The sequence below is a fragment of the Oryctolagus cuniculus genome, chromosome 20 (assembly GCF_964237555.1).
Source record: "Oryctolagus cuniculus chromosome 20, mOryCun1.1, whole genome shotgun sequence".
In the NCBI taxonomy this organism is placed as follows: domain Eukaryota; kingdom Metazoa; phylum Chordata; class Mammalia; order Lagomorpha; family Leporidae; genus Oryctolagus; species Oryctolagus cuniculus.
The window spans coordinates 3,587,561-3,611,029 of NC_091451.1; the positions used below are offsets into that span (position 1 = coordinate 3,587,561).

The 23,469-nt window shown below is 38.9% G+C and overlaps 2 pseudogenes; both read left to right on the plus strand.

Moving 5' to 3' along the window:
- The first annotated feature begins 4,176 nt into the window (after positions 1 to 4,176).
- On the plus strand, positions 4,177 to 5,180 carry LOC138847299 (zinc finger CCCH domain-containing protein 8 pseudogene; annotated as a pseudogene).
- A 1,039-nt stretch (positions 5,181 to 6,219) lies between these two features.
- On the plus strand, positions 6,220 to 12,039 carry LOC138847305 (UBX domain-containing protein 6 pseudogene; annotated as a pseudogene).
- The last annotated feature ends 11,430 nt before the right edge of the window (positions 12,040 to 23,469 follow it).

The window sequence follows — 23,469 nt, forward strand, 5'->3', positions numbered from 1 at the left end:
ATGGCATATCCATGGGATCATCCTACCAGATAGCACCAGCTAAGCTCTAGACGTAGTGGGGATTCAAATTCTACCTCTACCAATTACAATTTGTGTTACTTAAGGCAAAATGTAAAACCATGTGTCAGTGTCCTTCATCTGTAAAATGAAGGCTATTATTGTACTTAACTCATAGGCTGGTGAAGAAAGAAAATTAGCATACAGACAGCACATACCTAGTTTTGTTAGATATATGTTATATAAAATTTTTTGATATTTTATAATACTTTTCTAGATAAAATTAAAACAATGATCATTTGCTCTTCTGTTAAGGGTAAAATGAACAAAACACTGGTTTAATTTTAAAAAAAAATCTTGGAGGGTGAACCAACGGCAAAGGAAGACCTTTCTCTCTGTCTTTCTCTCTCACTGTCCATTCTGCCTGTCAAAAAAATAAAAATAAAAAAATAAAAAAAATCTTCAGATACAGCTTATACATAAAATATTCAAGCATTCTAACAGTACCCTTCAATGACTTTTAGAAAATATATACAGGTGAGGAATCATCACTATGAACTTCTGAAGTCTTTCTCTACTTCCAGCCACCAGCCCCATGTAACTAATACTATATATCTCCATATGTATTTGCATTTTCATATAAATGGTATCATGTAATATGTTAAAAAGTTTGGTCGAAATAAGAACGTGGTTAAAGAAGGTTTTGGGGGGCAGTGGTTTTATGCTGTGCAATGATTCTAATTAAAAAAGATCAGTAGAAATTCTTGTTTTTCCAGAAATCTCTTATTTAATGTATAAAAACTTCATGCATTTCATAAATAAAACTTTAGGAGCATAGTACTTCTTCCCATGATACCTGCCCTCCAACCTGCACTCACACCTTCTTCCTGCTTCTTATCCTGTTCCTATCCTATTATTTTTTTTACTAAGATCTATTATCAACATACACAAAAGATTAAATCTATACTAAGTAAAAAGTTCCACAAATATTATGAAAAAAATGTTCCTCAACAGTTGAGACAGGGGTGTTCAAAATCACTGCATCTCAAATTGTTAATGTCACTCCTTTAGATTTCCTTTTAGATGTGCTATTAGTTAGCACAGATTATGAAGAACATATAGTATTTGTCCTTTTGGGAATGGCTTATTTCACTAAGTATGATCTTTTCCAGTTTCATCCATTTTGCAGCAAATGGCAGGATTTCTTTTTTACTGCTGTGCAGTATCCAGTCTTCAGTTAATGGACATTTGGGTTGATTCCATACCTTAACTATTGTGAATTGAGCTGCAATAAACATGAAAGATAACTCTTTAATATGCTCATTTCATTTCCCATGGGTAAATTTGCAAGCGTGGGATGGCTGGGTCATATGGTAAGTCTATATTCAGATTTCAGAGATATCTCCATATTGACTTCCACAGTGGCTGGACCAGTTTACATTTCCACCAACAGTGGAATAGGGTACATCCCCACATCCTGCATCCTCACCAGCATTTGTTGTTTGTTGATTTCTGTGTGAAAGCCATTCTCACAGGGGTGAGGTGAAACCTTATTGTAGTTTTGATTTGCATATCCATGAAAGCTAGTGATCCTGAGAATGTTTTTCAGAGTGTCTGTTGCCCATTTGGATTTCCTCTTTAGAAAAACCTCTGTATAAGTAATTTGGCCATTCCTTAACTAGAGTTTTGTGCATCCACACACTCCACGTGGATCCACAGTGTCCCTCTAATTTACATGGAGTTTTCTCTGAAGTTTTCTCACTAATACTTCCTGGAGATTTCCCTCTCTCCACTTTTTTAAAAAATCATCTTCCCCTATATTAGAATAGTTAACTCTCTCCCTCATCTGCAATATTGGAATCCCTCAGAGTTTCAACTTGTTCTTTCCTCCTGTTTGGAATCTTACCAAGCCCAGTCAACAAAGCCATAAAATACCAGGCATTCTATTATTTTCACAGCAACACATTGTAAGAATGATCAGAATCATAAAAGCATCTTTGAGATCTGTGATACCAACTATGAAATAGATATAAAAAGAAAATATTCTGACAGAGGAAAAAATGGTGGATTAGGGAGCAGTGCAATTTGCAAGGCTATGGATAAACAGTGAGGAGAAAAGTGTAGGAGGCACACTCTTGGCAGGGAATTGGAGAGAAAACCCCCTGGGAAGCCCCATGGGAGGAGGCAAAATGGTGTGAATCTGCATGGTGAGTGCTGACGCATAGCCAGCACAGCTGCAGTGGCGGAATGGCAAAGCTGGCAGCATTCTTGAGATGCAGGGGAGGGCAGACTCCATCAATCTGCAGGTATAGAGCTGGAGAGAGAGTGTGGCATGGGTCCAGACTGGAGCCTGGAGGGCTGGCAGTTCTGGTGCTCACCTATGGTCCTAGTGGAAGTGGAGGGAATGGTTCAAATCAAATCACTCTCTCCAAAACAAGCTGTGATCCAGCTGAGATAGGCGAGGAATCATTTTAAAACAGGGCAACAACTATGGAAGCCTGAAGGCATGCACATAACAGCTCAGTGAGATGGGCATCTGAATGCAGTCCTGGCAGCAGTGGTGGGTAGGTATGTGCCCAGTGGCTCTAGTGTGCATGTCTGATCCAGAGCTTTGAGTGGAGGGAATGGCCTACAAACCCCACTGACAACTTGGCTAGGAAGTGGCTGGGCAGCTACAAGGGACACAGGGGTACCCACACCAGCAGTGCCCTGTGGACTCAGTGACTGTGGGAGCCTTGTGTGCTGAGACCTTGGGGACTCAATGGCTACATGAAAAGGTGTGGGGTATAGATGGGTATTGAGTTCTACCACGACCAACTGGGGTGTTACCCTGGAGACTCACCCAACCCTAGAGCCCCCTGGCCATACCCACCACACACTACCTAGTATCCACTGAAAGGGCAGACATTCCATTAAGCCACACAGAAGAATAGCCCCAAACATACAAGCAATCAGAAGAAAAAAATTAAAAAATCATCTCTACAAATGCAGAAAAATAAGAGCCGAAATTCAGGAAACAAGAATAAGGAAGTCACGATGACCCCTGCCCAGGAGGAACGCAGCATTTCCACACTAGAATGCAAAGATGAAGAGATCAAGGAAATGCCAGAAATGGGATTTAGAAAATTAATCATAGGAGTACTCAAAAAATCCATGAACTAAAGAAAACTATACATGACATGAACAAAGATTTTTCCTTAGAAATTGAGAACTTAAACAGAAATCAAAATGAAATATTAGAAATGAAGAATTTAAAGGATCAAATAAAAACGCAGTGGAAAGCATTAACAGTAAACTTGACGAGACACAAGAAAGAATATCCGAACTAGAAGACAAATTTTGGAAATATTATAGTCAGACAAAAAAAAGAGAAGAAAATAGAAAATTTAAAAACAGTGTTGGAGATCCATGGGATACTACCAAAGACCCACCATATGGGTCTTTTAGGCGTGCCTGAAGGAGTGGAAAGAGAGAAAGGAACAGAAAGCCTATTTAGTGAAATAATTGCAGAAAACGTCCCCAATCCAGAGAAAGAAAGGGATGGTCAAGTAGAGGAAGCACATAGAACTAACAGAAATGACCAGAAAAAATTTTCACCACAAAAAGCTTTCTCCAGTAAAACATCAAGAAAATATTCTAAATTGGCAAGAAAGAAATGCTAGATTACTTTAAGAAGATCACCAATTAGACACACATGTGCGCTCATCAGAACTGCTACAGGCTAGATGGAATGACGTGATATAGACCAAGTCTCAAAAGAAAAAAAAAACTGTCAACCCAGAATACTGTACTCTGCAAAGTTTGCATTTACGAAGGAAGGTGAAGACCTTCTGCAACAAAAGAAATTGAAATAATTTGTCAATACATAACCACTCTTACAAAGGATGCTTAAGCATGTGCTACACACAGAAACAAAGATAGCCATCATTATCAAAGAATGAAAACGCAGAAATCTCCCCAGGAGAAGCACGAAAGAAATCCATAGTAAACAATAGGAATCTTTATGGAAAAAATGACAGGGCCAAATCAAAGTTCATCAATAGTCACCCTGAATGTAAATGGCTTCAGTTCTCCAGTTAAAAGATACAGACTGGCTGAATGGATTGAAAAATAAGACCCATCTAGGGTGGTGTGGTGCATGCACCTGGGTGAGACATGCCTGCCCTATGCAGAGCCTGCAGGTGGGCCCACCTGCCGGTACCCTCATGCATTTGTGGTTTATTTTGTAGTTACAACGAGAGAGAAGCCCTTGGTTGGGTGATGGATTTTGAAGACCTCTTCTCAAAGCCCCTCAATCTGGCCCTTAGCAAAAAACAGACCTTGGATTCTGGTGAAAGAACCAAAGATGAAATATATTATTCAGGCATTGAAGACACAAGAAGAGAAAATAAATGGTAAGTAAAACTGGAGAGTGAGCAAGTCCCAGAAAAAGCATGGCACATCAGAAACTCTACATCACCACCAAAAACTTTGCTACATAGAAAATCAAGAAGCAAGGACTATGATGTATTATAGTAACAGTGATATCTGTAGTCAGGAACCAGAAGATATTTTTGCAAGGAGCTTCAGCAGTATATGCAAGCTACAGAGATGGCAAATGTCATGCAACCATTACCATTTCCTGAAGAATAAATAAAAAAAGAGGAAGCAAAAGATAGCCAGCAAGCTGCTAAACAGAAAATAAAACTTTTCAAGCTGGTTAAAAGAATGATAAACACAAGAACATGAAGCAGAATTGGCCTGGCATTGGAAACAAAAAAATCCATTGCATTATCAAGGAAAAGGGGCTCACAGGAAGAGGACAGTAAACCTGAAGAGAAGCAGCAGCATGTGACAATGAGTCAGGGATTCATCAACCAACATACTGTGGGACGCAAAGGAAAACAGATCTGTAAATATTTTCTTGAAAAGAAATGTTTTAAAAGAGACCAATGTAAGTTTGACAAGATGCCTATGTCCAGAAGAAAAAGAAACTGTGTAAATTTTATGTATTTTTATGTAAATTTTATGTATATTGTACCAGAGGTGATAAATATCTGTATTTCTATAATGAATCTCCTTGTAAGTTTTACCCTACAGGAAAAACATTATGCAAGGGGAAGTACTTCAAGTTTTCCCACGCTCCACTGAATGAGGAGACATAAGAACTGCTGGCTCAATTTCTGGATACTAAAAAGAAATAATATAAATAATTCATCATGTACCTCTAATCTATGTAGAGTTTCCTCTGCATTTTCTCCTGAACTCTTCCTGAGACTGCAGTCTCCACTTTTTTTAAACTATCTTTTCCTGGACCAGAGCAGTAAGCTCCCTCCCTACTCTAATATATTGGAAGTCTCCCAAGTATATTTTAACCATTTAAAACAATATGGATGGAAGTGAGATTCCTTCTCAATTGAGAACTAATTCAAGCCCAGAAAAACATGTGTAGATCTAACAAAGTTGTTCTCATACTCACTGAGGGTACAACAGTGGTTACTAGAATCTGAGAAGAGCAGGGGTGACAAATGAATGAGAAAAGATTGGTTAATAGGTACTAAGTTATAGTTAAGAGTAAGATCTTCCAGTGTTCCATTGCATGATACAGTGCGATGACTATAGATCATAAAAATACACCATATATTTTTCTAAAAAAAGTTTAAAAGAAGGATTGTGAATATTTTCAATATAATAAAATGACAAATGAGGAGATTGATGTTTACCCTGATTTGAACATTACAGAATGTATATGTCTATAGAAAAACCACATAATGCCACCTAAGTATATATACATTTATGTGTCAATTAACAATTTCAGAACCACATATTCAAATTCAATGCAATTTGTTTTATAATAGAACAAAACAAAGATATATATATATATATGAATTTATTGTTGTAAACATTATGTTCACATATATGAATCCATATAAACATATATGTGTATAAGTATATATATGTTCAATAACCAAAATAACAAGGAAATACTTACATAATTGTAGTTCCATTTCTATGTCTGGAGAAATGCCTGGTACTCAGAATTCCCTTATTCCACTCTCCAGTCTGTATTCCCTTATCCCCCAGAAAGCTCCTGTGCTGATCATGGCTGTTTCCCTGGTGAAATAACACAAACCTTTCAGAGCTGAATACTTTTTGACAGAGAGTCTCCAAATAATTACAGTAACTACAGAGACCCTTGGAGACCATCTCAAAAATATTTTAGTTAAACAGAGATCAGGAAATATGCTGGGTAGGCTGGTCAGCCCACTGCACCAATGCCACTAATGTCCCCAGTGACCAATCATATAGAATTATATTGAAAATTTTCTTAAGGTGTAAAATAGGAAATATATATATAAAGCCAAACTGTGAAATACAGCATAAAGAGTTTCAAAGTGGCAGTTCATACCATTGAACAGACACAGCAAAATAAAAAGAAAGTATCTGAACTATAAGGATGAATAAAAAAGTAGAGTTAAACATTTTAGGAGGCTTCTAAAATATGTCAATACATTAAAATATTATAAATATGACAAAGGAATGGAACTGAATGAACTTCTGAGAGCCTCACATTATATTTAATGAATGTCAAAAATAATTTTTATGGGTAATGGATAGGAAAGAAATAAATATAAAACAAAATTTATTAGGAGAAAGATAGTTGACAAGAAAAAATAAAATGGTGAAAAATATAAATGAGTTGTAAGAAAAGGATCCCAGTGTAAACTAACAATCAGAGCAACTTTAGTATTAAAGTATATCATTCTTGGCCGGCACTATGGCTCACTAGGCTAATCCTCCACCTGCGGCGCCAGCACACCGGGTTCTAGTCCCAGTCGGGGCGCCGGATTCTGTCCCGGTTGCCCCTCTTCCAGGCCAGCTCTCTGCTGTGGCCCGGGAGTGCAGTAGAGGATGGCCCAAGTGCTTGGTCCCTGCACCCCATGGGAGACCAGGAGAAGCACCTGGCTCCTGCCTTCGGATCAGCGCGGTGCACTGGTCACAGTGCGCCAGCCGCAGCGACCATTGGAGAGTGAACCAATGGCAAAGAAGACCTTTCTCATTGTCTCTCTCTCTCACTGTCCACTCTGTCAAAAAAAAAAAAGTATATCATTCTTGGGCTTATAACTTGATACCTGTTTAAAATATGTCATCCCTATATTTTGTATTTAATAACCAATTTTTTGAATATTATAATTTAAAAAAGGGTTATAGTTTGAAAAGACTAAAGAAACAAACCAAAAACACAGAGGAAACAGGCAAGAAATCTACTCCATCAGAAAAAAGAGAGGGGAAAAGAGCATTCAAATAAAGCAAGGCATAGAAAGAAATAAGCTTATAATCCTGAATGCAATAAGAAAACATGATCTTCATGGGACAGGCATGGTGGTGCAGTGGGTTAAGCTGCTGTGTGGGGCACTAGCACCCTGTATAGGAGTGCTTGGTTAGAGTCCCAGACACACCATTCCTCTCATGCAGTTTCCTGCAACCTAACATGAAAGCCAGCAAATAATGCTCAAATTCTTGGGTTTCTCACACCCACTCAGGAAAACTGAATGGAGTTTCTGGCTCCTGGCTTCAGTCTGGCACATGGCTGACTGTCGCAGGCATACCAGGGGGAAAACCAGCAAATATATGTCTCTGTCTCTCCCTCTCTCTGTCATTCTGACTTTTAAGTAAATAATTTTTTTTTGCTTATTTTCATTTTATTTGAAAGGGATAGAAGGCTGGAATCCATCTGAAGACTTTCATGGGGGTGTTATGGAACCAACACCAATTTGAGCCATTATCTGCTGCCTTGTAGGGTGTGCCTTAGCAGGAAGCTGGATCAAAAATAGTGTAGCTGGTACTAAAATTAAGCACATTGACAATGGGATGTGGTTTTCCAAACTGCATCTTAATGACCACACCAAATAAGAAGCTTCCTGGCTTTTCTTGGGGGAAGAGACCAAGCACCTACTGAGTTCATCCAACAAGAAGCCATAACTTTATTAATGATAGAAACAGCACAAATTTCAAACCAAGCTGCAGTTCCTCTTTGAAACACCAAAAAAGATCTTTATTTTTCATATGGTTACATTGTTAATTCCATAATAGCATTTACATTGTCATTACTGTTGTTCTTCAGGGCTCGGACTGCTTTTGCTCTTGACACATTTGCTTGTGACATGACCTACTCTAAATCCTTAACTTCCACACCCATTTCATCCACCTCTTCCTCTTCACTCTCCTCCTGTACAGTTGGAGTCTGTGTGTTTTCCTGAATTTTGAGACAGCTACACCCTGAATTTTGGATTTCTCAGCCATTACTAGCTTTGCAAGCTAACCTTTTAGAAATTTGCTTTAGTGTATATATCTTTAGAGACTTGAATAATTCTTTTAAGATTATTATCTAAAGTGGCTTGATTAAAGATATTAGGATGATTTTAGTATTCTTTTTAAATGTAATATAATATTTTACACCAAATTCTCCAATTTGTATGTCAATCACAATCAAGTAAAATATTTTTAACATGAACATACTCTTCGTTTTGGGTTTTGAAAGATATTTTCCTCATATGAAAACTACTACATGAACACTATTTTCATTCAATACTGAAGGATGTTTCTGAGAGTCATGTAATTTGTACGCATGCCAACAATGTATGCTGTTAACATTCAATTGATCCTCTGTTAAAAAAAACACCCATTGTTTTCTTTACAGGGCTTTTAACATTTATCTTTATTTCTGGGTTTATGCAGTTTAATTATGATCTGCCTTAGCATGGTGATTTTTTTTTCATCCTATGATTGGAGTGCAATGACCTGTTTCATTCTTTAAATTTATAGTTTTGTCAAAACTGTCATATTTTATGATGACTCTTTTTATTTCTGTGTCATCTGTTCTTACATATCCTTTTTCACCTCTAGTTTTATTGATTTGGGTCTGCCCCATTTTTTTTTTGTTAGTTGCTCCAGTGGTAGATCAATTTTGTTTATTTTTTCAAAAAACCAGCTCTTTATTTCACCAATTTTTGTATCATTTTTCTGATTTCATTTTTGTTTATTCTCTCATTTGAATAATTTCTTTTCTCATTAATTTTGGGTTTGATTTGTTGTTGTTTTTCTAGGTCCTTGAGATGCACTGACAGCTCATTTATTTGGTATCTTTCCAATTTTTTCATGTAAGCACTGATTGTTGTAAACTTCACCCTTAACACTGCTTTTGCTGTATCCCATTCCTTTTTATATGCTGTATTGATTTCATTATAACCCACTGTTAATTCAAAAGCATGTTGTTCAGTCTCAATGTGTTTCCATATGATCTAGAGAGTCCTGAGTTGTTGAATTCCATCTTTATTCCATTTCTCATCTAAGATGATGCATGATATTATTTCAAAGTTTTTGAATTTGCTGAGACTTATTTTATGACATAGCATGTGGTCTATGCTTTTAGAGTACCAGATAAATCAAGCTAAGATGGCATCTGGAATTAAATTGATTTATTGTCTGGGAACAGTCTCTAGTCTTCCTTTATCATATGATTTTATGGGTTATCATTGCTGAAAATTTATCTTTAATAATGAGAATAGTGAGAGTGAAAAGGCACATTGTTGGAATTTTAGTACTCTTGACAACTGAAAGTATTGTCTATTTATGTTTATAACTCAACAATAAGACAAACCAATAAAAAAGAAATTATGTAAACACACTTCATAAAAGAACACATACCATTAAAGTGCATGAGGAACCAGCATTGTGGCAGAGCAGGTAAATCTTCTGCCCATGGTGACAGCACCCCATATGATCTCTGATTATTGTCCTGGCTGACAATCCAGCTCCTGGTTAATGGCATGGGAAAACAGCTAAATACAGTCTGGTTCAAAGAGAATGCACAGTTCTTTGATATCCCTTTCTCAGTTGCATTTTACATATCATCTACTGTTGAGCACAATATGACAAAAACACTTTCTGAGGAAAAAACAGGCAAGTCACAGGGCAGAATTAAATACCTTGTCACACTCAATAGAATGGATCATATGTTTTTAATAATTTATTTTAACTAATATAAAGAGAACAGATTTCATGTGTTTCAAAGGTAGAATTCGAAGGATGTAATGATTTTTATCTCCTTCCCTCTTTCTTACTTTCTTTTTGAATTTTTGGGATCACATTTTTATTTACTTTACAGTCACAGGCATAATGCACCACTAAATAAAGAGTTCAACAAGTCAAAAGTAGAAAAACTACTGTTCATGGGAGTATAGACAAGCACTATAAATAATCAAATCCCAACATAACAGTTTCACTCATATACAATAAATATGTTTGATACTCTCTATATTAGCCAGTACACATCAGAGAAAACATGACGTTTGCATTTTTCATTTTGAGGTCGTATAACTCCCTGTATATTTTGGATGGTTTCCGGGTAACTGTTATGTTCGTAGCTCTTCAGAATCTTCTAGGCCCTAGTGTCATCATACTCATTGATGGGAAATTTATATTTACTTTCATGAACATTTAGAGAATGAAAAATTAAACTATCTTAGATTTTTGAACCTGTCCAAAATGCACTTCTCTGTGCCCATATTTTTCCTATGAATATAATAATTGAGCCCATCCTGACTGGGCTGTGCCCTGCTCCTCTCCCACTACCGCTGCCCGCCCCCCTCCCGCCAACATGAAGAAGAGAAACCCAACCAGCTGGCTCTGAGGCAGCCCCTCCAGGGACCCACCGATGAGGCAGAGATGGCGGCAGCTGGAGCAGAAGCAGCCCCGGGCCGGGGTCCAAAGTCGCAGGACTCCATGGGGAACCAGGTGAGGGAGGAGCTGCGAGCCCAGGCCACTGTCCGCAGGAGCCCCAAGGCACAAGGGACTAACGCGGTCCCTGAGGCCAAGGAGGAAGGCTCAGCTCACCTTGCGGTGCCCGGCATGTACTTCACCTGCCCACTCACGGGGCCACCCTGAGCAGGGACCAGCGGGAGGCTGGCGTCAAGGAGGCCATTCTCTCAGTGGCTGTGTCCATCATGAAGATTCACACATTCAACAAAGCCCGTGACCAGGTGAAGTTGGGCGTGGACACCACTGCCAAGTACCTGGACAACACCCACCTGCACCCCGAGGAGGAGAAGTACCGAAGATCAAGCTGCAGAACAAGCTGTTCCCGGAGCGCATCAACTGCTTGGAGGGGGCGCACGAGTGTTTTGAGGCCATCAGGTTCCAGAAGGCCCTGCTTCCAGTCCTGATCAGGAGAGCCCGGAAGAGTTCTAGGTGCTGACCCAGGCGCTGCTGGCCCAGCCCCAGAGCCTGCACAGGCACAAGGAGCAGCCGCTGGCCACCGAGCCTGAGCAGACCACGCTGCAGGCCTCCAAGTTCGAGCTGCCCGCGGACTTCCTCAGCCTCATGGCAGATGAGGTGAAGCCAGAGCAGAGGTTCAGGGCGGATGCGGTGGAGCGGCTGAGCATGCTGCGGGCTAAGGCCAGGCGCGAGGAGGAGCAGCAGAGGGCGCTGCGGGGGTACAGGTTCAGGCTGCTGCGCATGTGCCTCTGGACGGCTGCCTGCTGCAGGGGGCGCGCGGGGCTTGGGTGCCCAGGGAGGGCAGAGGGCAGGGCGCGGGCTGTCCAGTGGGCCCTGACAGTCCTGCCCTCAGGGACCTTCTATGCCCCCGTAAGCTGCTGTCGGTGTTGTACAGCTTCGTCCGGGAGGCCTTGGAGCGCGGCTGGCTGCCTTTGGAGCTGCTGGCCTCAGGGGGCAGAAGCTGTTGGAGGAGGAGAACCTGGCCTTGAAGGAGTGCACCCTGGGGAGGGGTGCCCGGGTTGGGCGCGGGGTCGGGAGATGAGACAGCAGGGCCGCGTGCTGCCCCCCAGCAGCAGGGTGATGCTTGCTCTGCCCCCCCCCCACCAGGTGCCCTCTGCCCTCCTGACCTTCTTGTGGGACCCAGCTGTGCTGGAGGCCTCAGGGCTGCCTGGCCGAGCCCCACACGCATGGCTGCTGAAGCCCGAGCTCTGGGTGGCCATGGAGCGGCTCTTGTGCAATAAAAGCAGAGCTGGCCTCCAAAGGAAAAAAAAAAACTATAATAATTGAAATTATTGAATAATACGCAGTGGTATACTTGATTTAACATCATTTCCCTGAATACCATATACATTTCTAGATTAAGTTCCTGCAAACTTTGTTTTTGTAAGTGAAATTTTGGAAATATTTTTCGATAATGTCCATTACATCTGCCTGGCATTCTTTAATTTGTTTGCCAAAGTTCTATTTTCTAACCTCAACAATGAAATAAATGCATAATATCACACCTATTTTGGTATAATTTTGATTTGCCTGTAACAAGATTATTTACACTTCTGTAGCAGTAGTGTATGTCATTACCACACTATGTTATTGCAATTTTAACATGGGGAACCTGGGCTTACACTGGCTTGTTTTTTGTTGGGAGGTGACCATGTCATATCCTTTCGTGAAGTGTTTGTGTAACTTTCATGTTCATAATTTTTCAGAAGCAAATACACATGGCTATATATGCAATATATGTACCAAATTGTGAATTGTATGGAAAAGATACAATAACCTTGTATAATAAAGATACTTGTATTAAAAAAAGATAAAATAACCAAGGTTATTTATTTCCACAGTGTAATTCTGTATACTTCCATTCCATTAACTTGACTTTGTCATGAGATATGTTGGTTTCTTGATTTAAAATATGACAATTTTCTTTTTACTGTTCTTTAAGAGTTAATTTTATATCTTCATCCACTTCCTGTATATGTGTTTGTTACTTTGTTATCGTTCCTAAAAATGACTCAGTTCTGTTCATTTTGAAATTTTTTAGCATACTATGTGCATCCAAGTCTTATTTCATGTTACATTTTATCGTTTTCATCTATATTTCTCATCCATCTTCCTTGAGGAGCTAACATCAGACTTTCACTCTTGAAATTTTCGTGCCATTTTTATTGTAAGTTCATCATTTCAAACAAAATTCCATACGTCATCTCAGAACATCCATTTGCACATTTCCTGAGAACTATTGAAATAGTGGATCATTCACCCTTCCAAGAATACACGTGCTTTAGAACATTTTATAGATTCAATGGTACATGTAATTGAAAGTTGATCTTGAAAATTTCTACATGCTAGATTGACACACTTTCAGCTTTGTTTCAGAATTATTATGCTAAGTAACATGAATTGATCTAGGGGTCCAATCTGTGGTGTGGCAGGTGAAAGCCCCAGCCTACAGCTGTGGTATCCTATATGGGTGCCAGTTCAAGTCCTGGCTGCTCCACTTCTGATCCAGCTCCCTGCTAATACTGGGAGAAATGGCATATTTTCCTTACTTATCATTGTTGATTTCTTCTTTTATTTCTCAAGTTTAATGCAACTTTAATACATGTTGGTTATCCCAATTCTGTTGTATATGCTTGTTATGCTATTATTGCTCCTACATTATTGCTGTCACTTCCAGTAAAAAGAATATGGGGGACATCCTAACATGCATATTACTCTTAATCTTTATGTTTTATTTCTGTGACATATATAAATCATGGTGTAGTGTATGCTCATACTAGTACAGAGAACTGTAACTCATCTTGTTTAAATTTTTCATTGTGGTTTCATCAATTTGATGAAAATTCTTTATGTTTTCTTTTCAATTTTCCTTATATTATTTATTGAACACTTTAATTAAGGGTAACTTTGCAGATATTAAAGTGAAAATAGATCTTTGTACAAATTAACAGTGGTAATGAGAGAGGGAGGAGGAAGAAGGGTTGGAACAAGGGTGAGATGGAGGGTAGGGTGAGAGTATCACAGTATTTCTAAATCAGAATATATGAAATACATGGAGCTTGTATAACAAATAAAATTTTTAAAAAATAAAGAAAATAAAATTATTAAAATTGTGAAGAGAGATTTATATACAAATACATTCACTTGTTACTTCTAATAGAAACAATGGAAATAAGCCAAAAGTTGAACAGTGAGTAAATGAATAAAGAATTAAGGCACCGAAAATATTCCTTGATTTACTTTCCTTGATTTAAAAATTTTTCTTGTAATAAAAATAATTACTGGATTATTGTTCACCAAATTTCTTTATCTCTACTGATCACCCTATTATTTATCCTGTATTCTAATTGCAATCATCAAAATGTAATTCACATGATAAAATGTGCATTGTTTTAATTATTGTCTTTATTCACTAGTGTGACCTGTGTATATCATCAATATCCTATCTGGGTGGCTTTTTCTTAGGACATCAACATGATGGAAATTATTTGAATTCTCTTTGCGACTATTTCATGCCCCAAATTCTCAGGCCATCTTGACACAATCTTTCTCAGTTCTCAGAGGATTTTTTTTAGCCTTCCTGGAATTCCAGAGGACTATAAAATTTTAATTTTAATTTTCAAGGGTTTGAATACAAATATCTTTCCATCAATGTTTATCTGGTAATTGTCAAAATTTTTCCTTTATTTCCATTCATTTTCCCTTTATTTTCAATTTAAAGAGATTTTAATGGACTGTTGTTTAAGAAATGATCTTATATATGGTTATTTTAGTATCATTGCTATAAAAACAGTTCTAGTCATTGTTATCACAATATATTTGTAGCTTAATAGAGAAAAGTTTTTAACTTGTACTTTGTATTTGAGTTTATGACTATTGTCCAATTATATTATCTAATCATAGTGTGTACCAATGCTAGCAGTATGAACATGTGGCCATGTTTGTTGGCTTTTTATTGTGTTGTCAGTTCTCAAAATTTTGTAAGTAACCTTAGTTATCTATCTTGGGATATTCCATATACTTGGTATCTCTGAATGGTCTAACACCAATATGCTGCTTCATGCTATCAGAATCACACAAAATTTTGCTATTTTTAAGGTTTTAGGGAATTCCAAATTTATCACTACCATTGACATTTTCAATAGCATCATTTTACATAAGGAAATCTTTCTGTCAGGGTTCTTCTGTAAGGTGACATTGTCTTAAGTTCCTCTAATATGCAATAATTTTAAAAATATGATTTTAAAAGACTATTTTCACTAAATCTCTTTGTTTATTTGCCACTTGGTAATTATTCCTACCAAACTGCTCAGTTCTATCCTAATCATGATTTATACAGCGATATGAACATCACTTTCATTTTTTTTTTATCTTATTACTGTCACCAGTATAATCCATCAGTCAGTACCCAAGTTGTAGGCAAGTGTTCGCATTGTGGGTTACTGTTTTTACTGAGAGTTTATTAACTAAATAAAAGTGTCTAAGCTTTCCTGTCCACTTTCAAGTGTACATTTTTTCTGTACTCCCCATGTCCACTATATTGTTTCACCCATTCAAGTTCATTTCCCTTCACTGTATTTTGATAGAGATGAGATTCAATTTAACATTTGATTTGGAATATTCCACAGTGTCATTCTAGACACAGTTATCTTAAAGTTTTCTGTTGACTTAAGGAGTGATGTTTTCTTGATTGCAAATGCTGCTCCTCCGCACGCGGAGGAGCCGCACCGGACCGGATACTTGTTGTTCCCCTTTTTTACAAGTCTTTTCTATAGTAAAGTAAAAATAGGTAAACAGCGAACTCCCAAAGCAAGAATGAGAGAAATGAGAAAGAACGAAGCAACGAACTTCCCCGCGAACTCTCCAACCAACCCACACCACCATGCTGTCTCTCTCCTCCTATATAGTCCTCTCCACCAATCCGTGCTCTGCTACCCACACGCTGAGCACGCTGCTCTCCTCCAATCAGGAGCAGGTCCTGCTGTTTATTGGTTGAACTGGAGGCAGCTGTGTAGAAGCTGTTTCCTCCTCTCCCAGTGCCATATTGTGGGAGAGCAGATGCATAGAATAAGTCTTAATTCGAGTAACAGTCTAGTCTGAGTTGCTCCCCACAGCAAATCCTGAAGCTCTATATTCTATTTTTCTTGATAGGCAGAGTGGACAGTGAGAGAGAGAGAGACAGAGAGAAAGGTCTTCCTTTGCCATTGGTTCACTCTCCAATGGCTGCCGCGGCTGGCACACTGCGGCCGGTGCACTGCACTTATCCGAAGGCAAGGACCAGATGCTTCTCCTGGTCTCCCATGGGGTACAGGGCCAAAACACTTGGGCCATCCTCCACCACACTCCTGGGCCACAGAAGAGGAGAGGGGCAACCAGGACAGAATCCGGCGCCCCGACCGGGACTAGAACCCAGTGGTCCGGCGCCGCAGGTGGGGGATTAGCCTATTGAGCCGCAGCGCCGGCCTCTATATTTATTCTTAGATAAAATTTTAATTGTTTGTTTTTAAGACAATTATTTGTTTATTTGAAATTCAGAGAGAGAGAGAGAGAGGGAGAGAGAGAGAGAGAAATTTCCCACCAACTGGCTCACTTCCCAGATTGCCGCAGTGGCTAAGACTGAACCAGGAACTAAGAGCTTCTTAAAGGTCTCCCACAAGTGTATTAGTGTCCAACACTAGGACCTTTTCCACTGCTTTCCAAGGTGCATTATAAGGGAGCTGGAGCAGAAATGGAGCAGCCGAGCCTCATTCTATTATGGCTTCCACGAAATTACTCAATTCTCTTGAGAGTAATCACATTATATATTATTTCAGAGAATGTTAATTGTTTTTGCCTTTGTCATGTCCTAATTACTATTGCCTGTGTATACTATCAGTATCACAGTTTTTGCCAAGATTAACACCGTGAATGTATGGCCATTGTGGTTGGCTTGTTCCATGTGTGATAATGAAGTCATGGAAAATTGTGTGATTTGCAATAACATCTTTTACAAACAGTTGATCAGAGATGTTTAGATCTGGTGTAGTAATTCATCCTATGAAACTCATATGTTGATTACAGTCTAAAGATAATAGTTAATTCATAATAAATTATTTCTTTATATCTTCTTATAAATACTATTGTTGCTATTTAGTTTTAATTTTACAGTATTTACACCATTATAATATCAGTTTATTTTGAGTTTCAAAATATTACTATCACATATATATTATCAATACTCTACTGTCTAACAATGCTAGAATAGTGAACCTGTGACCATCTTGGATGGGCTTTTCATTGAGACCTCACCAAATGGAGGGTATTAGTCCATATTCTCCTTACAATGTTAATGTTCATATTTTCTTTTATTATTTATAAATCAGAGGAGGATGTAAAGAAAGAAAGAGAGAGAGTGAAATAAGCCAGTCCCAAAGGGACAAATACCATATGTTCTCCCTGATTGGTGACAACTGACTGAACACCAAAAAGGAAACCTCCTGAAGTGAAATGGACACTATGAGAAACGGTGACTTGATCAGCATAGCCCTGACTGTTAATGAACAACTTAATACATTATCCCTCTTAGTAGTTTTTTTGTCTGCTCTACTTAATATGACTGGTTTAATTCTGTAATTAATACACAGTTATTCTTAAGTGTTGAAATTTAACTGAAATGTGATCCCTGTTGAACATAAGAGTGGGAATAAGAGAGGGAAGAGATGTACAATTTGGGACATGCTCAGGCTGACTTGCCCCAAATAGTAGAGTTAGAAACATACCAGGGGACTCCAATTCAATCCCATCAAGGTGGCATGTACCAATGCCATCTCACTAGTCCAAGTGATCAATTTCAGTTCACAATTGATCATAATGAAAGGACTAAGAGTCAAAGGGAGCACATAAACAAGTCTAGTACCTGCTAACACTAACCGATAGAATAAATAAAGGGGAGAGTGATCCAACATGGGAAGCGAGATACTCAGCAGACTCATAGAATGGCAGATGTCCTAAATAGCACTCTGGCCTCAGAATCAGCCCTAAAGGCATTCCGATCTGGCTGAAAAGTCCATGAGAGTATTTCAGTCATGGAAAGCCAAAACACTCAGGAAAAAAAAAAAAAAAACGAATGAAAGATCTCTGTGAGTGAGATCCCAGTGGAAAGAACAGGTCTTCAAAGAAGGAGGTACCTTTCTCTGAAGGGAGGAGAGAACCTCCACTTTGAATATGACCTTGTCTAAACAAGATAAGAGTCGGAGAACTCAAGGGGCTTCCATAGCCTTGGAAACTCATGACTGGAGCATGGGGAGATTACTGAGGCCATAAACAAGAGTGTCAATTTGTAAAGTCAACAACAGGAGTCACTGTGCACTTACTCCTCATGTAGGATCTCTGTCCTTAGCGTGCTGTACATTGAGACTTAATGCTATAACGAGTACTCAAATAGTATATTTCACTCTGTGTTTCTATGGGGGTGCAAACTGTTGAAAGCTTTACTTAATGTATACTAAACTGATCTTCTGTAAAAAAAAAAAAAAGAAGAAGAAATTATCAATTCCCAACTTGACTCTCACTGAGATTAAACATGACAATAGGTCTGATCTGATTTCATTATCATTTAAAAAATCATCTATTATTTTTCAATTTATGTTTCTGTGTGGGAGCAAACTGTTGAAATCTTTACTTAATGTATGCTAAACTGATCTTCTGTATATAAAGAGAATCGAAAATGAATCTTGATGTGAATGGAAGGGGAGAGGGAGTGGGAAAGGGGAGGGTTGCGGGTGGGAGGGACGGTATAGGGGGGAAGCCATTGTAATCCATAAGCTGTACTTTGGAAATTTATATTCATTAAATAAAAGTTAAAAAAAAAACAGGAAACTGGAGTCAACATCCGCAGCAAGACCTGAAGCTAGGTACTCGAATATGGGACGATGAATCTTAATCAGTGTTTTAACCACTAGGTTGAACACCCGTGTCTGAGTTTATGTAGTTTTAATCCATTTTATTAAATGGATCAAATTAAAAAAAATGCAAAAATAAAGGAATTTAGTGAAAAACACTTAATTGTGATTACATAAATTGAAAAGTAAAAATCAATGAATATAAAACTCATTCCACCTACTAGAAAAATTCTGAGAAAGTATATCTAGAGCTACACTTTGGGAAAATTCAGTGAATGATTACTCTGGAGTTATAAATATTAAGAAAGTTTAAAAATGTGTGACTTTAAAGTGTGTAAGATTATGCTTATCCTAACAGAGTTCAGAGAGACTGTACATTAATGTTGCCAGCGAAACTTAACAGAATTTTGAGTGATCTGATGACATTACTGTGAGAGAAAATCAAGCAGCAATGTCACAGTACAAGGATTTACTTAAATAAGAATATTAAGTACACACATATCTGGCACTGGGTCTGTGGCACAACAGGTTAAGGTCCTGGCCTGCAGTGCTGGCATCCCATACTGGTGCCAGTTCAAGACCCAGCTGTTCCACTTCAAATCTGTCTCCCCATTAATGTGCCAGGGGAAAGCAGTGGAGGACAGACCAAGTCTGTGAGCCCCTGTACTTGCATGGGAGAACCAGAAGAAGCTACTGGCTCCTGACTTTGGATCAGCTGAGCTCCAGCCATTGCAGCCATTTGTGGATGGAAGACATTTCTTTTTCTTTCTCTCTCTCTCTCTACTTCTCTCTGTAACTCTTTCAAAGAAATAAAATAAATCTTTAAATAAAAAACCTGCATATATCAATAACTGCAATCACAAAACCAGAAAGGATGCTCACAAAATTAAATATACCACTGATACTGTAAGTTAAACTAAATAACTAAGTCGGAGTTCCAATAAAATCACTACCAGATATAAGGGAGTTTGGAGAAAAAGAATCCATTTCAAACAGTTTAAAAATGTAAATAGAGCATCTTAAGTCATGAAGAGATAACTGTACTTTACACAGTATATTATAGGAAAGGTACACATCAATGGCAAAATTCAGGAAACGATAAATTGATATGTGGAACAGAATACCATGGCAAACATTTTTAAAATTTGTAGAGAGAATTACAGAACTTTGAGCAGGTTTGTGATACCACTACGAAAATGCAAAGCAAGATTGCCACAGCTATATTATCACCATTGGCTTACTTGGATGTTAGTGAACTATACATGGTATAGCATTAGATGCAAAGGCAATGAAAACAGATGTACATGTCATGGAATAATGTATGCTGTGATTATTGTGAAAAGAAACGAATAATAATGGTATGAAAAGCAGATGGACAACTTTCTGTTATTCTTCACTGCAACTACATCTATATTGAAGAACATGAAAAAATACTACAAACATGATTGAAAAAAGATCATGCCTTGTTCTACAATATATGAGCACAGACTTCCATATCGAGATTACGCTTAGAAAAACCTTAAAAATTAAACTCAAACTTAGTTCCACAAACATCCAAAAAAGTAAAAAATATGTTATCTAGAAAGAGTGAATAATTACAGTAGAGTAACAATGTCTGAGAACCTGTACATGACAGTTTCCAGGAGACTTACAGAAATTTGAGATAGGTGATGACTTCACAATCAGAAAGCTAAGCAATCTGGTAAAAGGTTAAGAGTACTAGGGTTGACTCAGACTAAGATATTACAAATATGCACTGTATATTTGTAATATTGAGTATAAAGACATAAAAAGGCATTCAGCTGTTGTGAAAAACTGTTATTACCATAAAATGGATAATTTTGTGGAAGAAACAATGACAAAATGAGTGAATACAGGCAAAGTGGATGAAAAGCAGACGATTACAATTACACTAAAAACGGAAAAGAAAAAATTTCAGCAAACATAACAAAGATCATAGCAGCTCTTACCAACTTAGAGTAAGGATGCCTGAGGCAGTGTTGTGGTGCAGTGGATATACCCACCATTTGGGATGACTTCATCTCATCTCAGAGTGCCTGACCAAAGTCTCATCTATTCTCCACTGCTGACCCAGGGCTCTGCTTATGTACACTGGAGGAAGTAAACAATGGCCTGTGTTCCAGTCAGGGACCTCCCTGTTACATTTAATGAAACCAAGTTCCTAACATCCAACAGGGTGGCATCTTGCATTTGTGGAGTCACTTTCCTGCCTGTACCAACAGAAATGTCAGGGTGACCCTGCAGGTGTTTCCATCTTGGCCTCCAGTGCAGGGCTTACTAGGGAGCATTTTCCACAAGTGCTATCATCTTTTCCCAATATTACAAATATGTATTTTATTGTGTATATATTATATACCTTATTATACACACACACACACACACACACATATATACATGCCACGTGCTGTTTTTTCATGGACTGAAATCACTCTGTGATATTTTTTCTGCAACACTGAAGATTTTTTTAAACAAATATGCTTAAGCAGATGAATTTTTTAAAATTCTTTTTTAATTAGACAGTCTTTATTGATTGTGTACCTACAACCATGATCATGTTAGCAATGCTGTTTTGAGCCAGGTCAGCAAGTTAACCTGCTAATAAACGAAGTTGATGTTTCAAAAAAAAAGTGAATTTTCCATAATTTTCAAAAGTTTCCTTATATTTATAACATCATGTTGCATGCTTGATTATACACAAATTTGTCAATCATATCCAACAATCTTGAAAAAATTAAAAGAAACATAAAGTACCAGGCTCCCAAATCAACATATAAATTCAAAATAACTCAGGAGACATATTTTCAGGATTGGGAAGATTTTTATGGAACAGAATAAATTTAAAAATACTCATAACTTTGAACAGACAAAATTCCTACTCTGAAAGTGCAAATGCAGAGGGCAGGCTGTGAAAGGAAAGTGTAAGGGCTAAGATGATAACCAAGTGTCAACTTACAGGGCACTTGTGCCCCTCTAAAATCTGAACAAAACCCCCAAGTCAAACAGAATGTTTTAGTCTTACCCACTCTAGGTGACTGTTATTGGAAACAGAAAATGGAGAGACCCCCTAGAAACAGCTGTGCTGAGAGGCCAGCATCCTGGGAGAGACCCTGCTGCCCACATATTTAGAAAACTGGGGGGAATCAGGTCCCAGCAGGGAAGGACGGAGGAGCCCAGGGCCGCACAAACTACGCTCCCGTCCCACACGCACCCCACACACGGAGCCCACATTCTTCCTAATGACCACCCCGTGCCCACTGCACAGTCGGGGAGACGTGGGGCTGCTGCCACACAGCTGCCCGGGGATGGCTCTGGGCCGAGAAGTCGCTGTGAGCAGGGAAGAGGCAGGGCGTCGGGGGTCCCGGGTGCCAGTCCAGACCCTGACCCCCGGGTCTGAGGGAACCAAGGGAAGCGCTGGGCCAGCGGCAATATGGCGCCACAGATTCGGAGACGAGCTCTGGGAGGCCCGCGTCCTGCCAGCTTCTCAGCAGCCTCCACGGCTGCTTTACGCCTCTCCCGACACCTGGGCGCACACACTCACCACGTCGCGGTTTCCAGCTCCAGGTGTCCAGCGTCCCCGGTGATGAAGGTGGAGGCCACGGAGCCCGACTTGCTTTGGGAGCCTCGCGCCTGCAGAGCCGTCTCCTAGCACCTCGCTCCTGCCCAGAACTGTAAGATGATTGTGACGTCAAGACCCCGCGTGATGACGCGGCGTGGACGTCGTCGTGCCTGATTGGACAGCGTGCATGGCCGTGAGTGCACACAACGTCACAAAGGACGCAGCCCATCAACATCCTGCAGGGCAATGGGCCCCTGACTTCAGGTTGTGCTGGGTGGGAGAGCAGGAGGCGAGGTTTGGGTGCAGGTTGGACTCCACCTCCCCAGGCGGGAGGCCTCTCCCCTCTGCTCCTGCACCCGCCGGGTCCCTCCTGTGGCCTTGTCCTCCCTGATGGGTCCCTGCTGGAGCTCTCGGTGCAGTAACTGCTTCAGTGAGTCACAGTTCTGTGCGTCGGCCTCTGGGCTTCTTCATATTGTGACTCATTTTCCTGTTGGGTCGTTTGTGTTACTTTTTAATATTGATTGGAAGAAAGCTGAAAGAAATCACATGATTTAATCCTTTTTTCCCTTTTCTCCTGTCAGTATTTGTTTTCTACTCTGCCTATTGACCTTTAATATTTTCTATTTGTCTTTTGTTGCTGCATGGTAATCTAGTGGATTTTAAAAATATTGATCCTTCCAGCAAGCTTGTTAAATTCATTTATTTCTTTTTAGATTTATTTCTTTTTAGATTTTATGGATTCTCTCTAAATATACCCAACATATTGACATTTTATTGTTTAGAAATCTTTACACCATATTTTTTCTTTTTGCTCTCCCCTCTCCCCACTACTCCTCCAATAAGAATTTGGAGATAGTGGAGGTGCTGCTGTAGGCTTACTTCCAGGGAAAAAGCTGTCAATGATCCTGTATGTATTGTGTTGTTTGTTTTAGGATCCTTTTAAACAATATTGATCAGATTATGGAAGGCACTTTTTTACTATACTGCTAGCAGTTTTTTTATTTTGTAAATTTTATGCTAATTTTTAAATGTTTTTCATATTCAATCTAAATGGTCATATGATTTTCTTCTTGAATTTTTCACTTACTTGGAAAATTTACATGGATTGTTTAAAAATGTTAACCACCTGTTGCATTCTTTCTTGTATCTCACTTGTTCTTCATTATATTTTCATATGTGATTTAATTTATTATAATAGTACTAAGGATATATGCATCTATGAATGAGAGGCTTATACTTAATGCATATTTCAAGTTTGGT